Raw genomic sequence first — 22,656 nt, 5'->3', positions numbered from 1 at the left:
CATGTCAAAGGAGACATTTTGAGCCTGGCCTTTAATGATGATAGTAGGCTAGGGAGGCACATGGTCATATGGCAGCAGCAAATTTTCTGATGCACCACCGACTTCAGCAGTCACCCTATACCCCGTTTCCTTCCTTTTCACCATAACTTTATTTGAGCAATCATTAAAATTTTAAATCCTACCACCATGGAATTTCAGCTCAGAAAGATGCTTATAGGCGCACATGATCTTTACTTTGCTATTAAAATCCAGCCATTATCAACTGTGACCCATCTTCACCGCGCCCCTTGCTCCCATGCAGTAAACTCATTCATAGTGTATACTTGCACGTATGTCTTCATTTAAACACAGTTCTTGCAAAAAATGGATGTGGAATTATTTTAACAACTTGGAATTCAGAATATGTCCAATCACCCCTAGTACCTTATTGCTACTGTGGTGACTTTGGTTCTCCAAGTCTTCCATTTTATGTTTCATGGCTTGCACTGCTCTCTCCAGGCCCATAATCTGCGTTTCCAAAGATTGAACTTTTGCAGATGTTTCCAAGGCCCCTGCCTCAATTTCAGAAAAGCGCCGAGCAAAGTTTGAAAATGTTTTATCCATTGCCGCAAGCAGTTCACTTATCTTATTCAACATAAGATCCATAGCCGCTATCACAGCAGAAGAAACTTCACAGATGTTTTCTGCCACTCTCGATCCTGAAGGCATCATCTTTGGCAATTTTAGAATCCACAAGCCTGGACTTTTCTTTCTTCTATTTGGTAAGTTTTGTGGATATAACACTTATTAGATTACGGTATCTCTCGGCAATCACAAAAAACTGCCACAATCCTTAACCAATCAATACAACCAAGAAAAATAATTTAAATCAGGAAAACAATGAGCTGATAGGGGTGGCATCCAGAGCTACTCAGTTGCATTTCCAAGCAGATCACAACATCACATAATTCTCATGTTGTTTTTTTAAATTTAAATATGTATGCCTTTATTGTAAACTGCATCAAACATTTTGATATTTGCAGTTGCAAGTTATGAGTTGTATAAATAAGTATATAAAATATAATTTGCCACCTTTATATGCTTAATTTGACTCAAGAGGCTTTAAAATTGAATTACCGGTAACTTTTTGAGCTCTGATATGACAAAAAGTAACTATTTTCAATCTCATATGTGATTTAGCTTTTTTTTTTTTTTTTTTCAAAATAATTTTTATTGAAGAATTAAGACAGTACAACCATCAAACATTAGAAGAGATGCCCAATTACAACCACCTGTTGTCAAGTGTGCTGCCCCCCTCCTTTTAATAGCCAGTAGATAACCATCAGACAAAATCTGCTAGTTCAATCACACAACCCATTCGCACCATTCATTCCAGTCATGCACTCATCCACTCCCTTCCCTGAACCCCTAGGAGAATAGCAAGTATAGTTTATAAGACATACATTTTCTGAGAACAAATATATAAAGTAAGAAATTAAAAATCAATAATCCCTTTAACATTTCCTCATACCCAACCTTTTATCTCATGTACTTAGATTTTAAAATTGCAAACTGGTACAACTCAATAATCACTTCCATGAAGAATGATATTCCCAGCGCAAGCAAGTTAGTTTGGATTTCCAGCGGCAGTAAAGTGAAACAGGTGGCCCAGCATTGCCTGTATTCTGAATCTGGTGGTTTTTTTTATGTGATGTAGGACTTGTATGAACCAGAAGTCCAGATGAAAATATGGGTGCAGCAAACAGACAAATGGTCTCATGGATGAAATTAACAAAATGAGGCAAGGGTAATGTAAACACTTTAACCTATTCCAGTCAAATGGAGAGTTACCTCAAATGCACTTAAATTACAATTTGATAGTCTTAAAGCCTCATCTGAATTAACTGGGTTTAAAGAAAAAAAATACACACACACACACATACATATCTATTTATATATATATATATATATATATATAAATAAAAATTTAAATGTTCATTTGTTCAAAATCTTAAATCTCCAAAAGTTCTTCACCGACTGCTTTGACATTTTGACACAATGTTGCATTCGAATACGCGCGTGTTTTTATATACCTATATTATCTAGATGTCACACCTGTGACAGGTAAAAACATGCTTTTTTGGAAAAACAGCACCATCTGTTGGACGTACAAGCAACACATGCTATCTACAATATAAATTGGCTCTGACTGACGGCCTGCAAATGCGCAGTAGAGAGCAGCTCTACCGTGCATGTGCGGACCTTGGAGCTCTGTGCTATGTGCGAGTACAGAGCAAAGGCTTAGGTGGAGAGGGGACAAAAATCTTGCCCGTTTTAACGGGCTTAACGGCTTGGACTACATATTTTACGATTCCATTTCAATGTTTCTGATTCACTGTTAAATTGAATTTTCATAGATTTCGATTTATTTTCATTTTGATTTAATTATTTCGTGTGACATTGCGTTGGAATTGAGCTGTGTCATTTACCATACCGTTCATTTAGTGAGTATAGTTTATGTTTTTTCTTTTTTCATTCTTTTTCTATTTCTAGAATTATGAGGTTTACATCTAGACACGGATTGCTTCTCACATGCACAATTATATTGCGTGTTCTAGAGTCGGCAAACCAGACAATCTCTATATCTGCACAGACAATGGAACAATAAAAAATATTGTATACCCACAAGCATTGTGAAATTAAACATATTCGAAACGTGCGCTTTCTCTTTTCTCTCTTTTCCATTTAACCAGACTGAGCCACAGCAATGCGTGGCTGGGTACAGTTAGTATATAATATATATATATATATATATAGAGAGAGAGAGAGAGAGAGAGAGAGAGAGAGTGAGAAGGGCAAGTTCATATATTGAAGTTTTACAACAAATTTGCAGGCCGATACAGTAAAGTGTGGTAGAAAGAGGTGCGTTAGTGCCCGGCGCACCCGCGTTTTCCGCATGCACAGTTTGGATCACCTACCGCTCGATACAGTATTTAAATGGCATGCAAATGCAAGCCGCGTCCAATGCGCTATACAGCGCCTATACAGTATCCTGGGTGCACTGGTACCTGTCATTTCAAATGTCATTTCAAATGACGTTTGAAATGACAGGTACCAGGAAGTGGATGGTTCTCCTACAGACCCCGCTGCCTTGAGCGCCCGGTGCCAGCAAGCCCCAGCAGCCGGCGATTGGAGGCAGGGAGCGCAACAAAGCACCCTTCTTCGGACAGACAAGAAAGATGAAATTTCACAGTCCAAAACCAACCCAATCCAAGCCCCAGCAGAGAGAGACAAAATTTAGCCGCCCAGTCCCAAACCAACCCAATCCACAGGAAAAAAAAATGCTTCTCGCACTTAGCCGCCCAGTCCCAAACCAAACCAACCCAATCCAAGCCCCAGCAGAGAGAGAGATGAAATTTCACAGTCCAAAACATTCCCCCAAGCCCCCGCTCACCTGCCCTGGCCACGGCCAATCAAGCCCCCAGCAGCAGCAGTAGAAGGGCGTTGAGAGAGAGCGGCTTCAGCAGCCCCGCCGGCGTAGATGAATACGTGCACGCCTGTAGGTCCAATATGGGCGCTCAAGGCAGCGAAGGTGCATGAGCACACGCCGTGACCAGCTGGACGTCAGAGGTCACGGCGTGTGCGCATGCGCCTTAGCTGCCTTGAGCGCCCATATTGGACCTACAGGCGTGCACGTATTCACCTTCACCACCGGGGCTGCTGAAGCCGCTCTCTCTTGCCTCCCCTTCTACTTCTACTGCTACTGCTGCTGCTGGGGGCTTGCGTGGCTGCGGCCAGGGCAGGTGAGCGGGGGCTGGGGGAAAGTTTGGGACTGTGAAATTTCGTCTCTCTCTGCTTGGGCTCGGATTGGGTTGGTTTGGTTTGGGACTGGGAGGCTAAGTGCGAGAAGCATTTTTTTTTCTGTGGATTGGGTTGGTTTGGGACTGGGCGGCTAAATTCTGTCTCTCTCTGCTGGGGCTTGGATTGGGTTGGTTTGGTTTAGGACTGGGCGGCTAAGTGCGAGAAGCATTTTTTTCTGTGGATTGGGTTGGTTTGGGACTGGGCGGCTAAATTCTGTCTCTCTCTGCTGGGGCTTGGATTGGGTTGGTTTGGTTTAGGACTGGGCGGCTAAGTGCGAGAAGCATTTTTTTCTGTGGATTGGGTTGGTTTGGGACTGGGCGGCTAAGTGCGAGAAGCATTTTTTTCTGTGGATTGGGTTGGTTTGGGACTGGGCGGCTAAATTTCGTCTCTCTCTGCTGGGGCTTGGATTGGGTTGGTTTGGTTTGGGACTGAGCGGCTAAGTGCGAGAAGCATTTTTTTTTCTGTGGATTGGGTTGGTTTGGGAGTGGGTGGCTAAGTGCGAGAAGCATTTTTTTTTCTGTGGATTGGGTTGGTTTGGGACTGGGCGGCTAAGTGCGAGAAGCATTTTTTTTTCTGTGGATTGGGTTAGTTTGGGACTGGGCAGCTAAGTGCGAGAAGCATTTTTTTTCCTGTGGATTGGGTTGGTTTGGGACTGGGCGACTAAGTTCACCACACTAACGCAAGGGTCAGGGTAGGCAGTAAATTAGTAGGTTAAAGACACGGCAAGATAGGTTAAAAAGACGATAGTCGGGGCGCACTTTACTGTATGGGAGGGAATAGCTAATCGGATCGTTTACATACATATACATGCCGTGGGCGGAAAGGGATACGCGTCGAGTTAAAGAAGCAGTAAGGATCGGTAAAAACAGATAGTGAATCGCGGGTTAGACTTACGCAGCGAAATTGTGAGTACATAGCGGGTTAGAAACGGGGTAACTGCGGCCGCGCTTTACTGTATCAACCTGTTGCTTGGGTGCATTAATTTCATCAGCTATCTCAATGAAAAAACCCTTGATTTTTAGGGTGTAAAACACTGGCACAATTTTAGCACTGGAGCAAAAGTGGTGCAAAATAACTTAGATAAATAGGCACTTCTGTGTCTGCTTCATTGTTTCTGCAACCATGTGCTCTCTCTGCCACTCCCCATTACTCCTTCAAACCCCCACACTCCTGCATGGCTGAAGTACCAATGACCTTTTCAACCTCCCTTCTCTACTACCATCCTTGTAAACTTGAGCAGGTCTCTTCACTCTTTGCCTCAGGTCTAAATTTAGGGCCTCATTATAGTAGATCAGGTCCTTAGATTGTAAACTTCTAGGGACAGAGAAAATACTTACTGAATGTAACTTGCCTTGAGCTACCAATGAAAAGGCATGAGCTAAATACACAATAAATTAATTAAATTAATATTTAAATTCCCAAATGTGGTCTTCAACAGCCATCAGTTTATGCGCCCTGAACAATCTTTCCATCAACTCAAACACCCTATCGTAAGCAAGAGATGTAGCTTTACCTGCAAAAATGAGTAAATGTATGAATGTTTTTGACAGGGGATTCTGTTATATTAGTGTTACAGTAGCTAAGAGTGAAGTCTTAATTGAAGTTTTAAGCATTAGTGACAAGTTTGTTCTATTTCAACCATTTTTCTGTTATGTGCTACCATGTGACCAATATGCATGAGCACTTTTCTAGGCAGTAAGTAAAAGCAAATGTCTGATTTTATTGATAAAATTTGAAAGAATATTTAAAATGCTATTGGTAAATTAAACTTTTCTTAAAGCAATACAAGTCATCACATTTATGAAAAGAGGGTTTGCTTCATAAAACTCACTTTATTTAAAGTTCCTAATTCTCCTTAGTGCCATTCTTGGTGTTTGGCAATGAATTTCCAGTTAATTATAGAAACATAGAAATGACGGCAGAAGAAGATCAAATGGCCAATCCAGTCCGCCGAGGAAGCTTTCACACATTTTTTTTCTCATACTTATCTGTTATTCTTGGCTCTTATTAGTAACTTTTTTGTTCTAGTTACCTTCCACCCCCACCATTGATGTATAGAGCAGTGCTGCAACTGCATCTAAGTGAGGTATCTAGCTTAATTGGTTAGGGGTAGTAACTGCCGCAATAAGCAAGCTACTCTCACGCTTATTTGTTTACCCAGCCTGTGCAATTCAGTCCTTGTTGGTTGTTGTCTGAATATGAATCCTCTTTTCTTTATTCCCACCTGCTGTTGAAGCAGTGAGCTGCGCTGGATATGTATTCCAAGTGAAGTATCAGGCTTAATTGATTCAGGGTAGTAACTGCCATAACAAGCAAGCTACACCCATGCTTATTTGTTTACCCAGACTATGTAATTCAGTCCTTGTTGGTTGATGCCTGAATATAAATCCTCTTTTCCTCTTCCCCCCCTGCTTGTCTCTTAATATATTTTCTCTTAATATATTTATTTTATTTATTTCTATTTATTTATTTATTAGAAATTTATAGTCTACATGATGCAAAGTACTCAGTGGATTACAACATAACATACATTCAAAAATTATCAAATAAAATGAAATTAAAACAAATTACTTACATAGTAAAAATCATAACATTAAAAAAATAAAATTTGCTGAATAATCCTGAATAAACTGTAACAAGAGCGGCTATTAAATTGCTTAATGCCCGTGAAAAATGAAAAGCCTTTGTTTTCCGAAGGTGGAATCACAAGTAATTAAGCAAATTTTGCTGGGTAGATTGTTCTAGAGAACCAGCCTGCAACATAGAATATTCTGTCTCTTGTTTCATCCAATCGTCCAAACGAGATACTGGAATACCCAATAGGTTCTGACCTGCAGATCTTAAAGCTCTTGAAGGCTGGTATATTTTCAAGAGATTACCTGCACACAGTGGACCAATGTTATAGATTTAAACTGTATCCTCCAATATATCAGGAGCAAATGTAGTGTGAACAAAATAGGAGTGATGTGATCATAAAGGCTAGCTCCTATTATTAGTCTAGCAGTGGCATTCTGAACTGCCTGGAGACACGTCAGCATGTAAGCTGGAAGGCCTATATACAGAAAATTGCAGTTATCTAGCTTTGATAGTACCTAAATTATGCATAGTGATTGAGTTATGGTCCTAAAGTCATGCATAGTTAGATATGGTTTTAAATTGCAATCTTTAAGCGACAAATCTGATTCAAGCTGAATCCCAAGATTTTGTACAGACTGTGAAATCTGTATCTCACTAATAATCTAGTTTTTTACTATGTCTATACAGATACATACATACACACACATTAACTCTGTAGGTTAACATATTGGATTTGCCATTTCTTCTATCAACATTGTAACTATTCAGTATTTCAGCTCAGGCTAAACAATTCTCCTACCACGGTAGCCAGATGGAAGGGGAGAATGAAAATTCCTTGTTTCCTTTCTCTTTGTGGATTCAACACAGTTTTGTGCATTAGGCAGGCCTGCCAAAGCTAAGGATAATACACAGTTCCAGGTAGCAAATGTATAATTTCAACTAGTTTGTTTAAATTACATTCAAATCCTGTAGACTGCAATTAGACTTGTTTCCACTACAAAAAAACCCAATAATGTCAGCCAACAGCTGAATAATGGATGACATTTTCTTCCTACAAAAAATGCCATCAATTTCCCAACAAGAAAAAAACACTGGTGTCTCTGGCCATACTGTGGTAGATGTGTCACAAAGAAGATACAAAGTACAAACTACTCTTGTCTGTTTGTTTCCTTGCTGTGCTCCTGTCCTGTTCCCTGTGGGTCTCCCAGTGGCCCTTCTGTTCCCTGTGGTTCGCCTAGTGCCCTTTTGCTCCTTATGGGTCTTCCAGTGGTCCTTCTGTTCCCTGTGGGCCTCCCTATGCCCTTGACTTGCATTATGCCCAAGCCTCCCAGTGGCCTAGCTCTCCTGGGTGGTCCTTGCCCTGGACTTAGTTCTGGTCTCGCCCTGTCTCATGTCTATTTATCTTCCCTCTTTTGCCGGTGCACTCCCTATTCCAGTGAGTAACATGTTCCTGACCTAGTGCACCACCTCCAGAAGCCCTGCCTGAGAAGTCCTGCTGGCCACCAGATTCTGCAGGCTCAACCCAAGAGGGAGGTGGATGATCAGGCAGAAGATCCATGTTTGTCCTGCCTGCTCTGACCCCTATCGAAGATCGCATGCTGACCTGCCTGCTCATGAATCCTGCTCCTCCCTGCTTGGGGGCATCCCCAAATCGGCCAGCCTGGCCATGACAGTAAGGGCTGGATTTTAAGAATTACGCGCAGGTGTAGATTTGTGCGCGCAACCCGGCGCGCACAAATCTACGCCCAATTTTATAACATGTGCGCGCAGCCGTGCACATGTTATAAAATCCGGGGTTGGCGAGCGCAAGGGGGTGCACACTTGTGCACCTTGCATGTGCCAAGCCCTAGGGGAGCCCCGATGGCTTTCCCCGTTCCCTCTAAAGCCACTCCGAAATCAGAGCAACCTCGGAGGGAACTTTCCTTCCGCCACCCCTCACCTTCCCCTCCCTTCCCCTATCTAACCCGCCCCCCCCCAGCCCTACCTAAATTCCCCCCATCTTTATTTTTTGCTGGGTGCGTGATCCCCCGGCACAGTCGCTATGCCGGAGGCCTCGGTCCTGCCCCGCTCCTGGACCTCCACTCCCCACCCCTTTTTTCAAACCCCGGGACATACGTGTGTCCCGGGGCTTTCGCGCGTCGCCGGGCCTATGCAAAATAGGCTCCCAGTTACAAAAGTTAACACAATGAAATGCTAAAAGAAATTAATGAAGCTAACAAAATCAGTAGCACTGTAACAATGGGTGATTTCAATTACCCCAGTACTGACTGGGTGAAAGTTACATCAGGACATTTTAGAGAAGTCAAGATGGGAAATTATTTTAGACATAGTCCTTAGTAGAACACAGAATTTGATACAAGAAGTAATAGTGTTGGAGCCACTTGGCAAAAGTAATCACAACATTATCAAATTTGACTTAATACTGGAGGGAGCACAAAAAAAAGAGATCTACTGCGACAGCATTTAACTTTCAAAAAGGTGTCTATGATACAATGAAGAAAATGGGTAGGAAAAAACTGAAAGGAGCCACTACAAAGGTTAAGAGTTTAGCTCAGGCATGGACATTGTTTAAAAATACCATCTTGGAAGTCCAAAAGAGATGTATTCCATGCATTAAAAAAGGTGAAAGGAAGGCTAAACGACTATCAGCATGGTTAAAAGTTGAGGTGAGAGAGGCTATAATATCGAAAAGAACATCTTTCAAGAAATGGAAAAGGGATCTGAATGAAGAAAACAGGAAACAGCATAAGCACTGGCAAGTCAGAAGCAACGCACTGATAAGTAAGGCAAAGAGAGATTTTGAAAAGAAGCTTGTCATGGAAGCAAAAACTCATAATAAAAATGTTTTCAGGCACATTCAAGGTAAAAAGCCTGAGAAGGAGGCAGTTGAACCCTTAGATCAGGGGTCGGGAACCCATGGCTCGCGAGCCAGATATGGCTCTTTTGAGGGCTGCATCTGGCTCACAGACAAGTGTCGCTATACTTCGCGGTTCCCCGCTGACCCAGCTGCTCCCCGGTCCTCCGCCGCCCGGGCTTAAAATGCTGTCAGCCCGGGCGGAACGCGGCAGGACAGCTGGAGTCAGCGGCACCGGCGTGCTCTCTTCTCCCCCCCCCCCCCGCGGCCCGGAAGAGGAAGTGGAGAGCATCGGGTGCCTGCGCGGGAAGAAGAGACCACACTAGCGTGGTCTCTTCTTCCGCGCAGGCACCCGATGCTCACCACTACTCTTCCGGGCCGCGGGGGGGAGGAGAAGAGAGCACGCCGACTGGAGTCATCCGGGTGCCTGCACGGGAGTCATCGGGTGTCAGCCGGGTGCCAGCGCTGGAGTCATCGGGTGCCTGTGCGGGTCTTCCCGCGCAGGCACCCGATGCTCTCCACTTCCTCTTCCGGGCCGCGGGAAGAAGAGAGCACGCCGGTGCTCTCTTCTTCCCGCGGCCTGGAAGAGGAAGTGGAGAGCATCGGGTGCCTGCGCGGGTCACGCTAGTGTCCGACGGGAAGAAGACTGCAGCGCGGCTCGGAGGAAAATGAAAATCTTCAACCGCGGCCGATGGGACTCCGCGAGGGCTGAAAATGAAGGAGGTTAGCGTTGGGAGGTGGCTGCTGCTGCCGCGAGTTCCCGGGGGGAAGGGGGAGAGAGAGAGTGAATGAATGAGCGAGCAAGCATGTGTGTTTGAGATCCTGTGTGTGTGAGTGAGAGATTGCATGTATGTGAATGATTGAGAGCCTGTATATGTGAAAGAGAGTATGTCTGTGATTGAGATCCTGCCTGTGAGAGAGAGAGCATGAATGTAAGTTTACCATTGGGAACCTGTATGTGTAAGTTTGTAATTGAAAACCTGTTTGTTTGAAAGAGTATGTGTGTATGATTGAGATCCTTTGTGTGTGAGAGAGATCATGTGTATGTATGATTAAGAGCCTGTGTGTATAAGTAAGAGAGAGATCATGTGTGTCTGTGTCTGATTGACAGCTGGTTTAGGTGATGGAGCATGTGAGTATGTGATTGAGAGCCTGTGTTTAAATGAGAGAGAGAGACCATGTGTGTCTGTGTGATTGAGAGCTGATTTAGGTGAGGGAGCATGTGAGTATGTGATTGAGAGCCTGTGTTTAAATGAGAGAGAGAGACCATGTGTGTATGTGTGTGATTGAGAGCTGATTTAGGTGAGGGAGCATGTGAGTATGTGATTGAGAGCCTGTGTGTAAATGAGAGAAAGAGAGGACATGTTTGTAAGCATGTGAATGAGAGTCTGTGTGTGAGAGAAAAAGACAGCATGTATTTATGTGATTGAAAGCCTGTGTGTGTGTAAGCGTGAAAAGATAGACAGCATGTGTGTAAATGTGTAATTAAGAGCCTATATAAGTGAGAGAGAAAAAACATTTGTATATGTGAGTGACTGAGAGCATGTGTGTATAGGTGTGTCATTGAGAGCCAGTGTGAGAGAGAGCGCTGGTATGTGACTGAGAGAGGAGAAAGTTCCAAGCAAACCACCCCTCCTCCTGCTAATTCAGAACAATCTCAGGACACCTGGATATCAAACGTTCCCAGGTATGCAGAGCAAAAAAATTTTTGTATTCTTATTATTTTTCATTACTGGATCTTTGTGTCTGCTATTTTGAAATATTTTGTTGGTATCTGGAAATGTTTTATATGAGTTTTTAATTATTGGATATTCCACTCATCAGCTGTTTCGAAATATGTTCTTTTTGTTAGTACAGTTTTACTGCTGATGATTTTATATTTCTTGATTTGTTTTATAAGGATGTGTGATGTTTCTTTTTTCCTTTGTTACACTGCATACAGAGACTCTGGCTTGTTGCAGTTTCCAATTCAGTTTTTGTCTGCATGCTTCTTGTTATGCGTTTTGGTCTCTTTATTCTATGTTAGGTGAGGGACAGCACGTGATTCAGGTGAGGTTTTCTGCTGGCGTGTAGTTTCTGTGTAGGACTCTATAGCAGCCTGACTTGGTCCGTTTTCCTAATAGGAGATGTATTGGTGTCTTAAGGCCTGGTGTAATATTTTCAGAGACTTATTGTACTTTAAAAGTGTGATCTTACATAAAATGCACACATTTACTTGTATTTAGTTTTAAACATATTGTATGGCTCTCATGGAATTACATTTTAAAATATGTGGCGTTTATGGCTCTCTCAGCCAAAAAGGTTCCTGACCCCTGCCTTAGATGGTTAAGGGGTAAAACAGGAACTTAGGTATGGCAAAGCCATAGCAGAGAGATTAAATTAATTCTTTAGTTCGGTATTCACTGAGGAAGGAAGTAAGAGATAAACCCATGCAAGAAATGATATTCAAAGGCGATGATTCAGAAGAACTGAAACAAATCTAACTGAATCTGGAGGATGGACTAGGGCAAACCGACAAACTAAAGAATAGAAAGTTACCTGAATCAGATGGTATACATCCCAGAGTGCTGAAAGAACTAAGAAATGAAATTGCGGAGCTACCATTGGAAATTTGAAAACTATCTGTAACATTATCTATGGCACCTGAAGAGTGGAGGGCTGCCAATGTAATGCCAATTTTTAAAAAGGGATCAAGGGGTGATACAGGAAACTACAGACCAGTGAGTCTGACATCTGTGTGAGGCAAAATGGTAGAAACTATAAAAGAACAAAACTGTTGAACATATAGATAAGCATAGTTTAATGGGACAAAGCCAACATGGATTTAGTCAAGGGAAATCTTGCCTCATAAATTTGTAACATTATTTTGAGGGCATAAATAAACATGTAGATAAAGGTGAGCCAGTTAATATAGTATATCTGTCAAATGCTTTCTGGAAATCCAAAGTCCCTCATGAGAGACTTCTTAGGAAATTAAAAAGTCATGGGATAGGGGGCAGTGTCCTATTGCAGATTACCAACTGGTTAAACGATAGAAAACAGAGTAGGCCTGAATGGTAAATTTTCAGAATGGACAAAAGTGAATAGTGGAGTGCCCCAAGGATCTGTTCTGGAACCACTGCTGTTTAATATATTTATAAATGACCTGGAAATGGGAACAACCAGTGAGGTGATCAAATTTGGTGATGACACAAAATTATTCAAAGCTGTTAAATCACAAGAGGATTGTGAGAAATTGTTAAGAGGACATGGAAAAACTGGGAAACTGGGCATGCAAATGGTAAATTAAATTTAATCTGGACAAGTGCAAAGTGATGCACTTAGGGAAGAATAACCCAAATTATAGCTACATAATGCAAGGTTCCACACATTAGGAGTCACCACTCATCATTGAAAATACATTGAAATCTTCTGCTCAGTGTGTAGCAGTAGCCATGAAAGAAAACAGAATGCTAGAGATTATTAGAAAAGGAATGGAGAATAAAACAGAGAATATCATAATGCCTCTGTATCGTTCCATGGCGCAACCTAAATTTGAGTATTGTGTGTAGTTCTGGTCACATCCCAAAAAAGAAATCACAGAATTAGAAAAAGTACAGAGAAGGGTAACCAAAATGATAAAGGTAATGGACAATTCCCCTATGAAGAAGAGGTTAGGACTCTTCAGCATGGAGAAGAGACGGCTGAGGGGAGATACGATTGAGGTCACCAGGGGACACACAGTGAAATTACTAAATAATACATTTAAAACTAAGTGCATAATTAAGCTCTGGAAAATCATTGCCAGAGGATGTGGTGAAAGCCATTAGTGTAGCTGCATTAAAAAAAAAGGTTTGGACAAGTTCCTGGAGGAAAAGTCCATTGACTATTATTAAGGTAGAGCTGCAGAAATCCATTGCTTATTCTTGGCAGGATCCCAAGGGGTAGATAGATTCCAAGCTGCTTGCAATCTGGCTTGGCCACTGTTGGAAACAGGACACTGGGCTTGATGGCCCTTTGGTTTGACTCAGTATGGCAAGTTTTATGTTCTTAAACTTACACCTGCTCCTAGCAGTGCATATCTTCTCATGTAAACTTACATTTAGGCTTTTTAAAATACAAAAGCATGTGTGTAAGTTCTAGCCTGCCTCCTAGAATGCCTATCATGAGTGTACATGAAAGTATATATGTAATCTAGTTACACAAGCACTTTTACAGGCCAAAGATGAGCAGGTGGCCTAGCTAGGTTTTAGTCCTCCTGATGCATTTTCAAATAGCTACTTGAACACATACAACCAGATTTTATATGTGCAAAAGGCTTTGAAAATTTTCCCCTATATAGACAGCTCTGCATGTTGTAATGGCACTGGCTGTGCATAACCAAACAGTGCATAGGAATCTGCAGCATTTTAAATATTCTATACTACACTTGCATTAAGCCTGGGTAAAAAAAGAACAAAATCATTTATATTCTAGGCTCTACCAATAACAATAATATCTTTAAAGACAATCTTTTCAATCAGTTAGCTAGTTATTAAATCATGCCCCTTGTATGAGGACAGATAAGACTGTGTCTGAAACTGTAAAGCACTATACTACGGTGGTAAGGTTTTGATTCTGTAATGAGAAGGGCAACCACAACCTGACACAGAATCATTCAAAAAAGAGTGTGGTGAAAGTTCTTGAAAATGACAAAGGTTTTAGAAACTACTGGCACTTAGTAAAAATTAAGACGTTAACTTTCAAACTGGGGTGCAGGCATACATGTGCGCACGTTCGTTGGCCTGTGCTCAGGGCGCAGCTATTTTATAAATTTGGGCGCGCGCAAATACTGCTTCTACCGCGTCAATCAGGGGATTTCAAAAGGGGCACATACCAACACCATTTCCAGTTTTAACATTTCATTCCCAGTTCACCCAGTTAAGAGATAGGTCCTTCAAACCTGCCCTCGTTTAATAGCCTTCACTCCCCCCAGTTATCCCTGACTACCTATATTTTATAACTTACATGGCATCCACAGCAGAAGTAAAGTTACACGGCAAGCAGCCTCGGCACGTGATGGATTGCTTAAGTATTTACGGCACATCTCATCTTCATGCCCCAAAACACCCGTGCCCCGCCCACACCCCGCTTGGAAAACTTCTGAGATGTGCGCCCAACATATCCCTGCATCCCCTAATGAATGCGCGCTTTGGGCTTTTAAAATTCACCTTTAAAGAGATAAGGGGTATCATTAAATCCAGGTACAACTGGCCAGTCAGCACAGGCCACCAGGTCAAGTCAATCATTTAGCCCAAACTAGGGCAGCATTTTTTATTTTAATAATTTAAAAAAAAAACAAAAAAAACCCTGCAAATAAAAATGGCCACCTTGGATCAAGCAAAGTGTCTCAACCAGGAGAAGATGAAAAAATCAGAACCTCAACCGATGTTTTGGTGATAGTTGCATCAGGAGGACTAAAACTTAGCTAGGCCACCTGCTCATCTTTGGCCAGAAAAATTCAGAGTCAACCAATGTAATACAACAGCATAAGGAGTCCAACCTTCATCGAGGGATCCAAACAGTTTATGTATATTCCTCCTATTGCCCAAAAGATGAAATTTACTTTCTTCCTTACAGGCCGATACGGTAAAGCGCGGTCCCGATTACCCCGTTTCTAACCCGCTTTGTACCCGCAATTTGGCCGCATAAGTCCAACCCGCGATTCACTATCCCTTTTAACCCATCCTTACCGCTTCTTTAAATCAACGGGTAACCCTTTCCGCCTGTGGCATGTATATGAGATGTAAACGATCGGATTAGCTATTCCCTCCCATACAGTAATGTGCGCCCCGATTATCGCTTTTTTAACCTGCAGCTTTGCCGCATGTTTAACCTGCTAATTTACCGCCTACCCTTACCCCTGCGTTAGTGTGGAGCGTCAGGCAAGCCGAGACGAAATTTCACGGGCAAACTTTCCCCCAGCCCCCGCTCACCTGCCCTGGCCGCGTCCATGGGTGCCGGTCTCCCACGCTGACAGCTCCGGAGCATCCCCAGTCAGCCCCGCTTCACTGCCTGACCCCCTCACTCCCCGGGACAAGACCAAAGTGAATTGGGCAAACTTTTCCCCAGCCCCCGCTCACCTGCCCTGGCCGCGTCCATGATCCAGTTGAGAACTGGACGCAGAGTAAAACCCGGTCCTTGGAGTGCGCATCGTGAACTTTCATGGCCGATGCCTTTTTTTTTTGTGGAGGGAAAGGGGGGGGGGAGGGGTAGTTCGCATGGACCAGCTATTCCAAGTCAGCCAGGCAAAAAGATGGAGCTACCAGGTGACTCCAGGTTACCTAGGACAGGTTAGGCCCCACCGCACGTATTACAAAGAAAAGCGGGCGTACGCCTCCGTGCAATGGAAGGGGGCAAAGCCAGGACTGGCTTGGCCTTCCTGGGCAACATGGAGCCACCCGGTCACCGGCGCGGGGCTTACCTAGCGTGGTGGGCTTGATCAGCTCGTCGTATACGTCGTAGAAGGGAAGCCTCTTCATTTTGACGTCTGGGTGGACGGGGTGGATCGGCGAGGAGAGGTGCTGCAGGTCGGCCTCGTGCTTGAGCCCCAGCAGGGGCAGAGGGGGCAGCACGGAAGAGGACACTCCTCCCGGGGGCAGCCGGCGGCAAGAGCGGCTTCAGCAGCCCGGGGCGGATCGGGCGCTCCCCATGGCTCCCAGGATTCCTATTCTCTAAAAGGTAATGAGCGCATGCCGTGACCTCGGACGTCCAGCCGGGCGCTCAGGTCATGGTGTGCGACGTCCGAAGTCACAGAGTGCACTCATTACCTTTTAGAGAATAGGGAGCCATGGGAAGCGCCCGATCCGCCCCGGGCTGCTGAAGCCGCTCTCGCCGCCGGCTGCCCCCGGGAGGAGGGGAGAGAGGACTGGGGCTGCTCCGGAGCTGTCAGCGCGGGAGATCGGCACCCATGGACGCAGCCAGGGCAGGTGAGCAGGGGCTGGGGGAAAGTTTGCCCGATTCAGTTTGGTCTTGTCCCGGGAAGTGAGGGGGTCAGGCAGTCCTTCTCCTGTATCCACTTCCTGGTATCTGTCATTTGAAATGACATTTGAAATGAAGGTACCAGCACACCCAGGATACTGTATAGCGCCTATACAGTAAAATAGATTGCGCTTCATGGACGCTTCTTGGACGTGCTTTGGACTCGGCTTGCATTTGCATGCCATTTAAATACTATATCGAGCGGTATGTCATCCGAACTGTGCGTGCGGCAAACGTGGGTGCGCCTGGCACTGCCGCACTCTTTCTACCACGTCCTTACTGTATCGGCCTGCTAGGAAACAAGTGAAGGAAAAACGCTGTTTCTTACAGGGATGGCCCAAGAGAATAAATGGAGCCTTTGGATTTATTAATCTGATTTTTATATTTTGCTTTTCAACACTTCACAGCGGATTACATTCAGGTACTGTAGTTATTTCTCTGTCCCCAGAAGGCTCATAATTTAAGACCTAGATTCATCATTTTGCTATAAAGTTTGCTAGAATAGTGCCTGTTATTTAAAAAAAGGGGTGTGGTTAGGGTAAGGAGAGAGACTTTATAAGGCTCTCATATAAGTAAACTATTTATACCTCTGTATAAATATTGTACTCTTGACCTAGCTTGATAGCAGGTAGGTAGAGAATGCATCAAGTGAGGTCGAGAGTATATTGAACAAATCTCATCTTTGTGTAACTTTAAATCACTCCAAATCACATAAAATCTTCATTCATGTCTACTGTACAGTTCATACCTCTGACTGTGCATGTAAAACTGCCCTCCAAAACCTAGTCCACCACCAAAACCCACCCAGAGTTCAGAATGGCCCCTCTTCAGAGGTATAAAAAGTTGACTAATATGTGGAGCCTCCCCAGAGGCTCTCTCTCTCCTTCTCTCCCCCCCCCCCCCAAAAAAAAAAAAGGAATTTGCGATATTTTCACAAATCCTGTTTTGGGCATAACGCCCTGAAAAAGGTGTAGTTATTTCCAGCGTTATGCTATCACACACAACGTTAAACACCCCTCATTTTCATAAACTTTACCCAAACTCCTTTCTTTAGACTACATTTTTAGAATCTGCATATGCATCTTGCAATGCATTATGGCCCTAACACCCGCGATAACACAATTCAATAAATGACCCTGTAAGTTTGTATCTGAGGCAATGGAGGGTAAAGTGATTTTCCCAAGGTCACAAGGAGTGGCAGTGGGATTTGAATCCTGGTCTCCCTTGTTCAAAGCTTACTGCACTAACCACCAGGCTTCCTTGTGCATTAAAAGGAGCTTCTTGCTTCCGTTAGTTGTATCAGAGCCTGATTTCTGTATATAGGTCAGTGAACCTAAGAAAGATCTGCCAGCCTTGGAGGAACTGAACTAGAAACAGGTATTTTTTCTGGCTTGAATTCAACTGCTAAAACTTATTTTGAAGGGGAATATTTTTTCCTAATTGTTTTTGTATTTTTTATTTTTGAAAAAAAAAAGGATATTTTGCATTAGGTTTTTGTTAATTGGGTTTTATTACAGCTTAGGTTTAGAAAAAAAAAAACCCTCCTCCTCAGCTCCCACTGACCCCTACCTTCCATTCTAAGAGGATAACTCAAACTGTGCACATTTTATATGTGCATCTCTACCCCACAAAATGTGTGCATATGAAGATGTGCACGAATGCATGCAATGCACTGAACATGCATACTTTACCCACCTATTTTAAAAATATACATTCGTATATTTTACACGTGCAAGTAAAGTAGGACTTAAAAGTCCCAATTTACGCACGTTAGTTGGTATTTTATAGGGATGAGCAATCGTTCTTCCCGAATAAGGCAATTTTTGAGTTAGTGCGCGCTAACCTGAAAATCGGGGCCCCCTGGAAAAAAAAATCGTGAACTGTGGGAAAACCAAAATTCCCGTGGGGGGGCCCCCGAAACGAAGCCCGACACGAAATTTTTCCCCGAAGCACATCTCTAGCATTTTATAATGTGCATGTCGATGAAATTACCAGTTTTACCAATTAGTCCTTTCAGTTCACCCAGTTCTTCTGCAGCTCATTAAGACCTTTCCTGGGTCTTCAGCTTGAATTGCTCCCAGTTCACTCAGATCTCCCACCTAGATAATACTATACAATAAAAACATTTAATAACATTTACGCCAGATATTTAGCAGGGGTAAAAATATGTAACTTGGAAATGTTATGCACGCGCCTTTTAAAATAGCAACTTACATGCATAACAGTTGGCCTCTCCTGGGAATGCCCTTAGACCACCCTTTTTTTTACATGTGTATCTGTCCACATGAGAATGAACATAAGCATGTACTTTGGACTTCTATAATATATGCAATACACGAGTAGAGGCTACTTACATGTGTATATGCTCATTTTTACTCGTCTATTGTTTTAAAAATTCACCTTTAACTTTATAGACTAACCCATTAATTAGGGGGTTAGACTACACAGACTAATTTGATATTGGTTGCTTGAGAAACATAAGGAAGTAATTGGTAAATTTAGTCATTTGTGAAATCAGAGCACTTAAGTAAAGTTCAGGGACAGCTTAATTAGTAGCACCATAGTAAATACTTCAGGTAATTTATTTTTAATTGCTAAGACAACAGGGTATTTTATAGCTAAGGCAACAGGATTCTTTATAGAATACACATTTAACAGATATAAAAACACATTTCCTAAATTAAAAAAATATTTTGGAAAATTGTGTATAATGGTACCAGTTAGTGAATTTAGACAAATAAAGGTGAAATAAACCCTAACCAACATTTCATTTAAAATGAACCAAACAAATGTAGGTGATCAACGAAATGAATAAACAAAATTTGCCTCTGCACATCCCTACTTGGTATCTTTTTAGTCTCTCAACTTCCTCTCAGATGTTACTGGGATATTCCGGCCTGAAGGATCCAGAAATACTGCCTCAGGGAAAAATACTTTTCCATTTCCTTAGGCAGGGAAGGTAGCCATAAATACTTCCTCCCAAACAAAAATCATCACAAACCAAACCACTCAAAAATCAATAATACTAGTCATTAGTCACTGGATGTGAGTCAGCCAATTGATTCAATTGCTTCCTGCACTCCTCAGCAAGGTGTTTTATAGGGAAACTATAAAATCAGATCCTTTCCTCCAAAACTCCGAAACAAAATGTCACACTGAACCTTGGTGTAACCTGCTAATATGCAGGCAGAAAACAACTACTGCAGCAACCTCCAGTGAGGGTGCTGAAGCAAGATGTTACATTCATCTCACTACACTGCTTGATTCTAACCATCAGCCAGATTTCTAGTGGCGATACCAAAGGGATCACTACATGATTGTGCTATACCTGAAGAGACCCAAATCCTTATTACAGTAGGCATATATATATATATATGTATATACGATATACACACATTTTTTCATTCCATTGTGCAAATGTTTTAGGTTATGCTACACCTCCACCAATATAAATGGGAAGCAGCAAGAATAGAAAAATAGAGGGTAATATCTCCACATATTTGTGCAGTCTGAAATCTGAGAACAAGAAAAGGATAAAGGCAAGATTTCAAAATGATCTTACACAATTAAAGAATAAAATGTTAAAATGAAGATCTACAAAAGTAGGGAAAACACCATCTAGGCTAGTCATGATACTTTCTAAACATGTACTCTTTCTCCGTTTCATATAATACCTGCTCTGAGAGCTGGTTCCAGAGATGGTTTCAATGGTGACAATTCAGATGAACTGAACCAAATCAGGGTGAACCTGGAAGATGTGGTAGGCCAGATTGACAAACTGAAGAATAGTAAATCACCTGGACCAGATGGTATACACCCCAGGGTTCTAAAATAATTCAAAAATGAAATTTCAGACCTATTTCAATTAATTTCTAACCTATCATTAAAATCATCGGTTGTACCTGGAATGCAGCCAATGTAACCCTGATATTTAAAAAAGGCTCCAGGAATGATCGAGAAAACTATAGACCAGTGAGCCTGACTTCAGTGCCGGGAAAAATCATGGAGACTGTTAGAAAGAATAAAATCACAAAACATTTAGATAGACATGGTTTAATGGCATACAGCCAGCATGGACTTACCCAAGGTAAGTCTTGACTCACAAAACTCCTACTTTTTTTTGAAGGGGTGAATAAGCATGTGGATGAAGGTAAATCAGTAGATGTGGTGTATTTGGATTTTCAGAAGGCGTTCAACAAAGTCCCTCATGAGAAGCTTCTAAAAAAACTAATAAGTCATGGGATAGGAGGCGATGTCCTTTTGAGGATTGCAAACTTGTTAAAAGACAGGAAACAGAGAGTAGAATTAAATGGCCTGTTTTCACAGTGGAAAAAGATAAACAGTGGAGTGCCTCAGGGATCTGTACTTGACAGGTGCTTTTTAATATATTTATAAATGATCTGGAAAAGGGTATGAGGTGATCAAAGTTGTTGATGACACAACATTTTAAGGCTCAGGCTAAGCTAGAGGTTAGCTTCTACTGTCTTATATCATCCTGTGGTTTTGCAGACAGATTTCAAAGTGACTGTGGTATGATGTATGCGCCCATTCTATCTTTGTTGCAGGAGATTTGGGATACAGTTGCAGGACCTGGCTTCTCATCCCTGTTACTATTCCCAACATATTGGCGGAGAAGAAGTACAAGTCCTCATGTTCTACCTGCTGTATCAAAGAATGCACCTTTAGAGTTCTCAAAAGTAGATTTCAATGTTTGGACAAAATGGGTAGAGCTTTAATGCATGCCACACCCAAAGTAGAAGATATAGTGCTGCTCTGCTGTGTATTCCATAATCTCGCCTATGCCATGGCATACCAATGGAGATAGTTCTGGATCTACACCCAGATTTCCCATGTGCACCCACACAAGCCGAGGACACTACAGTAAGTGGCAGCCAGCTTTGGCAAAGCCTCTTAGAATGTTACTTTGCCTGTTAGGCCTCAACTACCTCTTCCCCTTCCTTGGAAGGGAGGCCAGCAGAATGTTTGCAGCTGCTCTCTACTCTATCATCTTTCTTTCACTCACTGCTCCTTTGTCTGGGTCAGTGTCTAATAGAAAACATGTATGCCTACTTAGGCTTCATCTTGACAATGGAGTAGTAAACTGTATTTGAAAAATTGTAGTCAAAGTAAAGATAACACCAAATACATGTGGCTAGCCTAATGTTTTCTGACTGATAGTCTAAAAGAGGTATGTGCCACAAGAGAGTTCATGTAGCACTGCCAACACAGTGTACATACTATGTACATAGCTTGGCCTAGCTTGTGGCGTTTTGCTTAGTGAGCTTCCCACTGTCCTAGCCCTCACATGTGGATGAGATAGTGTCATAGGTGTGATGGATCTCCAGCTGGGCCTTGAACATGGAGAGCAACAGCTCTAGAAATCCTATAAATCACAAGTAGCTCTGAAGCTTACAGGCACAGCCTAAAGCTACAGGTAGACCGATTAAGGTATCAATTACTGAGTTCCCATTTTACAGCCTTATCCCATAGCTGACAAACATGTGCATGTGAAGTTATGTATCTGTGCTTGGAATGCTTTGTGTCACATAGGCCTGCAAAGACACTGCTGAGAGCACTGCCTCAGCTGTTTCAAAGTCAGTGCTGAGTTCAGTGCTCACCTAGCAGGCCTTCAGTTCCAGCCTTTAGTAAAGCACCTGTGCAACATTGTGGCATTCCCACAATGCTCACAGGTCATTTCAAGCTAGCATACCTCTTTGTGGTTGCTTGCACCCATACACAGATGCACCATGCTATACCTACCTAGGCAAAATGGCAACTATCAGGTCCAGATGGTGAGGGCCTTGGCCATTGGGATGTCAAGTTGGTTAGGTTAGCTTCTAGGGGAGGTGACACAACGATGCTGGTCAGACTGTGTGAAGGCAGGATTGGGAATCAGATGGAATCATGCCTTATCTTGTATTTGCAAGTCACCTCAGAAATGTCAATGTCACAGTATAGATTCTAATGACTACAAGCACCCACATCTTCTAAGAAAAGGTTCATGTCAGCCTTAGCAAACAGGTAGTATACAGATCCACATGCCAGGCCAGTACAGGAGAGGCAGCCAGTCTATGAAGGTCTGCCTGCTTCCAAGCAACAGCAGGCCTCCTAGCTGTCTGCTCTTGGGCTGTTGGGTTTGTCTAACCTACACAACTCCCTCACTCTTCCTCAGTTGTCACACAGCTGCTGACACAGTTTTAGAGCAGCCTGCAAGTAGAAGACATTTTGTTTAGTGTGGAACTTAAAAAGGGTTTTGATTGCCTTTTAGGTGGCGTGAAGACCCAAGTAAGGGTTCTAATGTTAAGTCTTATGGGGTGATTAGTGTAATTTGCCCTTAACACCACAAAGGCTTTGCATGTACACTATGTACTCTCTGTACCAGACAC

The 22,656-nt window shown here is 42.7% G+C and overlaps 1 protein-coding gene across 2 annotated transcripts in view; it reads right to left on the bottom strand.

Moving 5' to 3' along the window:
• Nucleotides 1–22,656, bottom strand: part of UTRN (utrophin) — a 1,458,479-nt gene that overhangs the window by 300,587 nt on the left and 1,135,236 nt on the right. The gene's annotated exons all lie outside the window — the stretch shown is intronic.

This window comes from Rhinatrema bivittatum, chromosome 3 (genome assembly GCF_901001135.1).
Source record: "Rhinatrema bivittatum chromosome 3, aRhiBiv1.1, whole genome shotgun sequence".
Lineage (NCBI taxonomy): Eukaryota > Metazoa > Chordata > Amphibia > Gymnophiona > Rhinatrematidae > Rhinatrema > Rhinatrema bivittatum.
Note: the sequence above shows the minus strand (reverse complement) of the source record. Positions and strands in the feature narration are given on the sequence as shown.